The 10,078-nt window shown below is 51.3% G+C and overlaps 1 protein-coding gene across 2 annotated transcripts in view; it reads left to right on the top strand.

Moving 5' to 3' along the window:
- The first annotated feature begins 4,526 nt into the window (after nucleotides 1-4,526).
- The window catches only part of MISP3 (MISP family member 3), a 33,725-nt gene continuing 28,173 nt past the window's right edge, over nucleotides 4,527-10,078 (top strand). For both annotated transcript variants that reach the window (XM_044273764.1, XM_044273766.1), the window contains exon 1: nucleotides 4,527-4,650. The gene's annotated coding sequence lies outside the window, so the exon portion shown is untranslated. The remainder of the gene's footprint in view (nucleotides 4,651-10,078) is intronic.

The raw sequence follows: 10,078 nt of genomic DNA, 5'->3' as shown, positions 1-10,078 counted from the left end.
CTCAGACCACTCCTTCTCCAGTTCTCCATTGACTAAGACCTCTCTTTCTACAGTTATCCATTGACTCAGACCACTCCTTCTCCAGTTCTCCATTGACAGACTACTCTGTCTTCAGTTCTCCATTGAATCAGACTACTCCGTCTTCAGCTCTCCATAGACTCAGACTACTTCTTTTCCAGTTCTCCATTGACTCAGACCACTCCTTCTCCAGTTCTCTATTGACTCAGACCACCCCTTCTCCAGTTCTCCATTGACTCAGACTACTCCATCTTCAGTTCTCCATGAAACCAGACCACTCCGTCTTCAGTTCTCCATAGACTCAGACCACTTCTTCTCCAGTTCTCCATTTACTCAGACCACTCCTTCCCCAGTTCTCTATTGACTCAGACCACTGCGTCTTCAGTTCTCCATAGACTCAGACTACTCCTTCTCCAGTTCTCCATTGACTCAGACCACTTCTTCTCCAGTTCTCCATTTACTCGGACCACTCCTTCCCCAGTTCTCTATTGACTCAGACCACTGCGTCTTCAGTTCTCCATAGACTCAGACTACTCCTTCTCCAGTTCTCCTCCATTGATTAAGACCACTCCTCCAGTTCTCCATTGGATCAGACCACTCCTTCCCCAGTTCTCCATTGACTCAGACCACTGCATCTTCAGTTCTCCAAAGACTCGGACGATTCCTTCTCCAGTTCTTCATTGACTCAGACCACTCCTTCTCCAGTTATCCATTGACTCAGACCACTCCTTCTCCAGTTCTCCATTGACTCAGACCACTACTTCCTCAGTTCTCCATTTACTCAACCCACTCCTTCTCCAATTCTCCATTCACTCAAACCACTCCTCCAGTTCTCGATTTACTCAGACCACTCCTTCCCCAGTTCTTCATTGACTCGGACCACTCCTTCTCCAGTTCTCCATTGGCTCAGACCCCTTCATCTCCAGTTCTCCATTGATTCAGACCACTCCTTCTGCAGTTCTACATTGATTCAGACCACTCCTTAAAGTTCTCCACTGATTCATACCACACCTAGTTTTCCTCTGTACCAGACCACTTCTCCCATCATCCAGACCACTCCTTCTCCAGTTCTCCCACAGTCCAGATCACTCCTTCTCCAGTTCTCCCATAGCCTAGACCACTTCTTCTCCAGTTCTCCCATAGTCCAGACCACTTCTCCAGTTCTCCCACAGTCCAGGCAACTCCTTTTCCAGTTCTCCCATAGCCCAGACCATTCCTTCTACAGTTTTTTCTTCGTTCAGATCACCCCTTCTCCCATAGTCCGGACTAGGGGCAGATTAAATAGATAATAGGGCCTGGGCTGTTCCCAAAACTTGTCTCGCCTTCTTCTCCACCACCTCCCTGATGCACTTTGTCTATAGACATCACAACATTTCTGTATTAACATTGATAACTAGGCATTACCATTCCCTTCTGACAGTATCCATCATCACTTACAGTATCAGACTGTGTAGGGACTCATCCTATAGACCAGTGATGGCTAACCTTGGCACTCCAGCTGTGGTGAAACTACAACTCCCAGCATGCTCCATTTATTTCTATAGAGTTCTGAGAGCAACCAAGTAAAGGGGGCATCTTGGGAGTTGTAGTTTTACCACAGCTGGAGTGCCAAGGTTAGCCATCACTGCTATAGACAGTGGTAATTGTAACGCCTAGTTGTCTGTTGTGCTTGGTCTAGAGCAGGGGTGCACAACCTGCGGCCCGGGGGCCACATGCGGCCCTTGATACCATTCTGTGCGGCCCCCAACCATCTGGTAACCGACATGTATGCCTATGTCTTGTGGCTGCTCACATGTATTTTTCATGTATTTCTCCCATTAGGTGGGAGTCCTAGAAGTGTAACTAGACATTAATGGTATATAATGCCACAAATACAATATTTCAGTTGTTAATACAGCTTTAAATTTTAATTGCGGCCCTCGTCATTGGTTCAGTCTGGCAATGTGGCCCCCAACCAGGAAACGTTGTGCACCCCTGGTCTAGAGTCTAGACATAGACTTTTGGGGAAATACAGGGATTTCCTATAACACACATGTCAGGAGTGGTGACAGATCCTTTATAAATCCAGTGACCCATAGGTGACATATTTCATGATTGTAGAAGTTCTCTTTTCTTCGCCATCCAACCTAAACAGCCATGACGACTTCTACTGATGGCTGCAGAGTTTTCTGCCAAGAAGTCTTTGGCACTTCACTTCTGCAGCCATCCTCAGCCTCTAAAACAACACAATAATAATAATAAATTCAGACCCCAGAATAAATACAAACTATTACAGTCCATAGACCAGAAACCCCCCAAAACAAATAAAGACCCTAGAAGAAACCCCGACCAGAGCCCTCACATAAATTCAGACCCCCCCCCAAATACAAACCACCCTGAACTAATATAAACCCCAGAACCCCTACACATTCTATTATGCAGATCACACTTACCATGAACAGCCACCCAAAGCACCCATACTGTAATTCTCCAATGCTCCAGACCATTCCTTTCCTATTTATATGTGCCAGTCCACTCCTTCCCCAGTTTTCCCATGGTCCAGACCACTTATTCTCCTATATGCCAAACCACTTTTCCCATGGTCCAGACCACTCTCTCCCATTTTCTGATTTCTCAATTTATTTATTTGAATCACTTACATAGTGCTGACATATTTCACAGCAGTTTACAGACATTATAATTACTTGCTGTCTCCAGTGGAGCTCACAATCTAAGTTCCCTATGTTTTTGGAGTGTGGGGGAAAACCAGGGTACCAGGAGGAAACCTATACAAACCCCGGGGAGAACATACAAACTATATGCAGATGTTGACCTTGGTTGAGTTTGAACCTAAGGACCCCGGCGCTGCAAGGCACCAGTGATAACAACTGAGCCATTTGTCCAGACCACTTCATTTGCAGTTCTCCTATGTACCAGACCACTCCTTCCCCAGTTATCCCATGGTCCATTCCTGGTTCTCCCATGGTTCTGACTACTCCATTTTTCCTACTGTTCAGACTACTTCATCTGCAGTTTACTGACAACACCTTCACCAGTTATCCCATGGTCCAGACCATTCCTTCTCCAATCTTCCTGTTTGCTAGACTAGTCCTTTCCTGGTTCTCCCATGGTTCAGACCACTTCTTCTGCAACGTTTCTATGTGCCAGTTAATTCCTTCCACAGTTCTCCTATGGTCCTGACCACTTCTTCTGCCGTTTACCATCCACTCCCTCCCCAGTTCTCCCATGGTTCTGACCATTCCTTCTTCAGTTCTCCCATGGTCCAGACCATTTCTTCTGCAGTTTACTATCCACTCCCTCACCAGGTCTCCTATGGTCCTGACCATTCCTTCTTCAGTTCTCCCATGGTCCAGACCATTTCTTCTGCAGTTTACCATCCACTCCCTCACCAGTTCTCCCATGATTCTGACCATTCCTTCTTCAGTTCTCCCATGGTCCAGACCATTTCTTCTGCAGTTCAGTTTACTATCCACTCCCTCACCAGGTCTCCTATGGTCCTGACCATTCCTTCTTCAGTTCTCCCATGGTCCAGACCATTTCTTCTGCAGTTTACTATCCACTCCCTCACCAGGTCTCCCATGGTCCTGACCATTCCTTCTTCAGTTCTCCCATGGTCCAGACCATTTCTTCTGCAGTTTACTATCCACTCCCTCACCAGGTCTCCCATGGTCCTGACCATTCCTTCTTCAGTTCTCCCATGGTCCAGACCATTTCTTCTGCAGTTTACCATCCACTCCCTCACCAGGTCTCCCATGGGCCAGATCGCTATCTCCTATTTTCTGATTTGCTCACCTGCTTCTTCTCTATGCCCCTGTGTGACGGTTAAGTCCTTCCCCAGTTCTCCCATGGTCCAGACCACTTTGTCTGCAGTTTTCCTATGTGCCAGTTCCCCACATGTAGACCACTCCTTTCCCAGTTCCCCATATCTAGACCACTCCCTACCAGTTGTTCTATGCGCCACAGCCGTATCCTTGTATGATTACAGTAATAACAACGCCCTTATACCACATTCAGATTGTACTGTTCAACCTTCTCTAGTGTTCTACCCATGGAAGATTCCAGCTCAACTAGTTGGGTGGGGGCACAGATCTCTTCAATAAAAAAGTACAAAAAATTGCAACTTTTTGATAAACGACTTACAGCGTAAGAATCATGTAATTGGATCTGGAACCACTACTAATACTGGAGATGACTCTCTTTGGTTCTTCTCCATTTTAAGGAATAGGAGTTACAGGATTAGGTCAATAAATGCAGCCAAAATATCAGCAGTCTAATCTAATGCCCAGGACGCAGTTTGCTACTAACCCCATCCTTTAGCACAGGTTTGTACCCACAGGTAAGTGTCAGTAGGTGCATGCTACCCAGTACATGAAGGCTACTTCTCTAATTCTGAATTACCAGGATATGTTGGGGGTTTTTGCAAGCAGGTGACATGCAGGTATGTACAGCACAGGTAAGTGATTTGGGAGAGCTCATACCTCATGTGTGTCCTTTTGTGTCCTCGGTACCAGGCAGTCACAACCAGTCACCTAATGACACAATCAGCTCATTGTGCCACTGAGTAATACAGGACACGCTCAAGGTGAAAGAGGGAGAGAGACGGGTGCTCCAGAGAGTGCGAGAGACAGCCAGGTGAGCGCTCACAAAGACAGGGTGCTCGGGTGTTTGGGGTGAACAGATAGGGGGCTAGGTGTGGGAGGGGACAGTGACAGGGCTCTGGTATTGTTTAAAGCAGTAACAGGGTGCTGGGTGTGCAAGGAGTATAGAGACAGGGTGCTGAGTGTGTTAGGGGTGTTGTGACGGTGCTCGGTGTGCGAGGGGTCTGATGAGCAGAGTTGGGTGTATGGCGTTAGGTACAAGGGTCTTGGGAGCATAGGGTATGGGGTGCAGTGACAGACGGCTGGATGTCTGAGGGGTGCAGCAACAGGGTGCTGTCTGAGAGGGGTGCAGTGATAGGATGCTGGGTGTGAATGATGCAGGGACAGGGTGCTGGGTGTGTGAGGGGTGCAGTGACAGGGTGCTGGTGTGTATGGGGTGCAGTGACAGGGTGCTGGGTGTGTGAGGGGTGCAGTGACAGGGTGCTGGGTGTGTGAGGGGTGCAGTGACAGGGTGCTGGTGTGTGAGGGGTGCAGTGACAGGGTGCTGGTGTGTGAGGGGTGCAGTGACAGGGTGCTGGGTGCGTGAGGGGTGCAGTGACAGGGTGCTGGGTGTGTGAGGGGTGCAGTGATAGGATGCTGGGTGTGAATGATGCAGGGACAGGGTGCTGGGTGTGTGAGGGGTGCAGTGACAGGGTGCTGGTGTGTATGGGGTGCAGTGACAGGGTGCTGGGTGTGTGAGGGGTGCAGTGACAGGGTGCTGGGTGTGTGAGGGGTGCAGTGACAGGGTGCTGGTGTGTGAGGGGTGCAGTGACAGGGTGCTGGTGTGTGAGGGGTGCAGTGACAGGGTGCTGGGTGCGTGAGGGGTGCAGTGACAGGGTGCTGGGTGTGTGAGGGGTGCAGTGACAGGGTGCTGGGTGTGTGAGGGGTGCAGTGACAGGGTGCTGGTGTGTATGGGGTGCAGTGACAGGGTGCTGGGTGTGTGAGGGGTGCAGTGACAGGGTGCTGGGTGTGTGAGGGGTGCAGTGACAGGGTGCTGGGTGTGTGAGGGGTGCAGTGACAGGGTGCTGGGTGTGTGAGGGGTGCAGTGACAGGGTGCTGGTGTGTATGGGGTGCAGTGACAGGGTGCTGGGTGTGTGAGGGGTGCAGTGATAGGATGCTGGGTATGTGAGGGGTGCAGTGACAGGGTGCTGGTGTGTATGGGGTGCAGTGACAGGGTGCTGGGTGTGTGAGGGGTCTGATGAGCAGAGTTGGGTGTATGGCGTTAGGTACAAGGGTCTTGGGAGCATAGGGTATGGGGTGTAGTGACAGACGGCTGGATGTCTGAGGGGTGCAGCAACAGGGTGCTGTCTGAGAGGGGTGCAGTGATAGGATGCTGGGTGTGAATGATGCAGGGACAGGGTGCTGGGTGTGTGAGGGGTGCAGTGACAGGGTGCTGGTGTGTATGGGGTGCAGTGACAGGGTGCTGGGTGTGTGAGGGGTGCAGTGACAGGGTGCTGGGTGTGTGAGGGGTGCAGTGACAGGGTGCTGGTGTGTGAGGGGTGCAGTGACAGGTGCTGGTGTGTGAGGGGTGCAGTGACAGGGTGCTGGGTGTGTGAGGGGTGCAGTGACAGGGTGCTGGGTGTGTGAGGGGTGCAGTGACAGGGTGCTGGGTGTGTGAGGGGTGCAGTGACAGGGTGCTGGGTGTGTATGGGGTGCAGTGACAGGGTGCTGGGTGTGTGAGGGGTGCAGTGACAGGGTGCTGGGTGTGTGAGGGGTGCAGTGACAGGGTGCTGGTGTGTGAGGGGTGCAGTGACAGGGTGCTGGGTGTGTGAGGGGTGCAGTGACAGGGTGCTGGTGTGTGAGGGGTGCAGTGACAGGGTGCTGGGTGTGTGAGGGGTGCAGTGACAGGGTGCTGGTGTGTATGGGATGCAGTGACAGGGTGCTGGGTGTGTGAGGGGTTGCAGTGACAGGGTGCTGGGTGTGTGAGGGGTGCAGTGACAGGGTGCTGGTGTGTGAGGGGTGCAGTGACAGGGTGCTGCGTGTGTGAGGGGTGCAGTGACAGGGTGCTGGGTGTGTGAGGGGTGCAGTGACAGGGTGCTGGTGTGTATGGGGTGCAGTGACAGGGTGCTGGGTGTGTGAGGGGTGCAGTGACAGGGTGCTGCGTGTGTGAGGGGTGCAGTGACAGGGTGCTGGTGTGTGAGGGGTGCAGTGACAGGGTGCTGGGTGCGTGAGGGGTGCAGTGACAGGGTGCTGCGTGTGTGAGGGGTGCAGTGACAGGGTGCTGGGTGTGTGAGGGGTGCAGTGACAGGGTGCTGGGTGCGTGAGGTCGACCGACCGACAGGGAGCTTGGAGTTTATGGACCAGGGACAGGAGTGCATTCACAGAGTGCTGAGTGTGTGGAGTGTAGTGACAGGGTTCTAGATATGTGGGTGTAGTGAGAGGGTGCTAGATGTGTGGGGTGTAGTTACAGGGTGCTAGATATGTGAGGTGTAGAAACGGTAAGTGTGTATCGTGCTATGATAAGGACCTGGGTGTGTGGGCTGAAGCAGCACAGTGACTGGATAGGATGCAAGGTATGTTATATGCATTGACAGGAGCTTGGGTATGGTGAAGTGACAGGGTGCTGGCTGTGAGGGGTGCAGTAATAGGGTGCTGGCTGTGAGGGGTGCAGTAACAGGGAGCTGGCTGTGATTAATGCAGTGGTAAGGTGCTGTGAAGGGTGCAGTAATAGGGTGCTGGCTGTGAAGGGTGCATTAATAGGGTGCTGGCTGTCAAGGGTGCAGTAATAGGGTACTAACTGTGAAGGGTGCAGTAATAGGGTGCTGGCTGTGAAGGGTGCAGTAATAGGGTGCTGGCTGTGAAGGGTGCAGTAATAGGGTGCTGGCTGTGAAGGGTGCAGTAATAGGGTTCTAACTGTGAAGGGTGCAGTAATAGGGTGCTGGATGTGAAGGGTGCAGTAATAGGGTGCTGGCTGTGAAGGGTGCAGTAATAGAGTGCTGGCTGTGAAGGGTGCAGTAATAGGGTGCTGGCTGTGAAGGGTGCAGTAATAGGGTTCTAACTGTGAAGGGTGCAGTAATAGGGTGCTGGATGTGAGGGTGCAGTATCATTGTGCTGGATGTGAGGGGTGCAGTAATAGGGTGCTGGATGTGAGGGGTGCAGTAATGGCGTGCTGGATGTGAGGGGTGCAGTAATAGGGTGCTGGATGTGAAGTGTGCAGTAATAGGGTGCTGGATGTGAGGGGTGCAGTAATAGGGTGCTGGATGTGAGGGGTGCAGTGACAGGGTGCTGGATGTGAGGGGTGCAGTAATAGGGTGCTGGATGTGAGGGGTGCAGTAATAGGGTGCTGGATGTGAGGGGTGCAGTAATAGGGTGCTGGATGTGAGGGGTGCAGTAATAGGGTGCTGGATGTGAGGGGTGCAGTAATAGGGTGCTGGATGTGAGGGGTGCAGTATCATTGTGCTGGATGTGAGGGGTGCAGTAATAGGGTGCTGGATGTGAGGGGTGCAGTAATAGGGTGCTGGCTGTGAAGGGTGCAGTAATAGGGTGCTAACTGTGAAGGGTGCAGTAATAGGGTGCTGGATGTGAGGGGTGCAGTAATAGGGTGCTGGCTGTGAAGGGTGCAGTAATAGGGTGCTGGATGTGAGGGGTGCAGTATCATTGTGTTGACTAAAGGCCCCTTTACACTGAACCAGGGGCGTTGCTAGGGTCTCAAAAGATCCGGGGCACAAGCCCCAATAAATATGCCCCCCCCCACACTATGCTGTACTTGCTATACAGCGGCACTTACCTGTCACATCCAGGGCCTCCAGGTGACGTCTCCTCTCTGTCATCATCTTCTCGGTCTGGACAACTTCTCTCAGCCGCCTCGTCTCTGCAGAGTGTGACACACAGACATCTTAGCTTCCTCACTTTCTATCATTATCCCCCAACTGGAGTCCCCACAGTGTTATCCTGCTGCTTGCTATGCCAAAACCTCAACCCCCCCCCCCCTCATACCCCCAAATACTATCCTAAAGAAACATTACTGCCCCCCATAGTAATAGTGCTCCTCATAGTCCCACCAATAGTAATTCCCTTCTAGAATGCCCTTATTAGTAACACTGCCCCAACCGTGATAATGCTCCTCAACAATGCCCTCCCATATTAATAATACCTTCACAGAGTCCCTAGTAGAAATAAGGCCCCCTATTGTTCCCCCAGTGGTAGTAAAGCCCCCTACAGACCCCACAGTAGTAATAAGGCCCCCATAGTGCGCTTAGTAGAAATAAGGCAGATCTACAAGACCCTCCTATAGAGCCCCCAGTAGTAATAAGACCGCCTATAATGTCCCCTGGATTTGCAGTGCCCCCTGCAGTTATAATCCTCCCTCCACCATACAGTCCCATGTAAATAACATCACCTCTTCCCCAGCCGCCTCCAACGCACAATCCCATGTAAACATCACCCCCTAAGGCTACTTTCACACTTGCGTTCGTGCGGATCTGTCATGTACTTGTACAGGACGGATCCGCACCGATATAATACAAACGAATGCATCCGTTCAGGACCAATTCGTTTGTATTAGATTTGAATTTCTAAGTCCCAATACGGATCCGTCCTGACTTACATTAAAAGTCAATGGGGGACGGATCCGTTTACAATTGCACCATTTTGTGTCAATGCAAAGGGATCCGTCCCTATTGACTTTCATTGTCAGGACGGATGCGTTTGGCCCTGCAAGGCCATGCGGACACAAAAAACGCTGCTTGCAGCATTTTGAGGTCCGCCTCCAAAATGGAACGGGGGACCGCACGGAGCCGAACGAATGCATTCTGAATGGATCCGCATCCATTCAGAATGCATTGGGGTTAAACTGATGCATTTGGGGCTGCTTGTGAGAGACCTGAAACGGATCTCACAAGCGGATCACCAAACGCAAGTGTGAACGTAGCCTACCCTAAACATTAAGTCCCATGTACATAAACATCATTCCCCCCCCACCATCCACTTTCAACATACAGTCCCATGTAAATAACATCCCTCCCTCCCCCAGCCACCTCAAGCACACAGTTCCATGTCAATAACATCCCTCCCTTCAGCCCTAAAATACATCCCAGTTAAATAACTACAACTCCCAGCATTTCTCTGCCTCTCCCTTCACTTACCTCTCCTGTACAGACATCACCATTAGGCTCCTTCTCCTCTTGACTCGGGTCCAATCCTGAACTGGGAAGAGGCGAAGGACCTTTGGTGACATCACAGGTCATGTGATCAGCAAAACAGGCTGTGATAGGATGACCTGGATGGTGACATCATCCAGGTCATCCTATCACAGCCTGTTTTGCTGATCACATGACCTGTGATGTCACCAAAGGTCCTTCGCCTCCTACTAGTATAAGATTCAATTGTATTTGCCGTTCTGTGTACGGCAATACAGTTGCATCTAGCAGGCAGGCAGGACATTCGGGGCATGGGACAAAACATCCGGGGCCCAGGCCCCGAAT

Source organism: Bufo gargarizans, unplaced genomic scaffold, assembly GCF_014858855.1.
Source record: "Bufo gargarizans isolate SCDJY-AF-19 unplaced genomic scaffold, ASM1485885v1 original_scaffold_1098_pilon, whole genome shotgun sequence".
Classification (NCBI taxonomy): Eukaryota; Metazoa; Chordata; class Amphibia; order Anura; family Bufonidae; genus Bufo; species Bufo gargarizans.
Note: the sequence above shows the minus strand (reverse complement) of the source record. Positions and strands in the feature narration are given on the sequence as shown.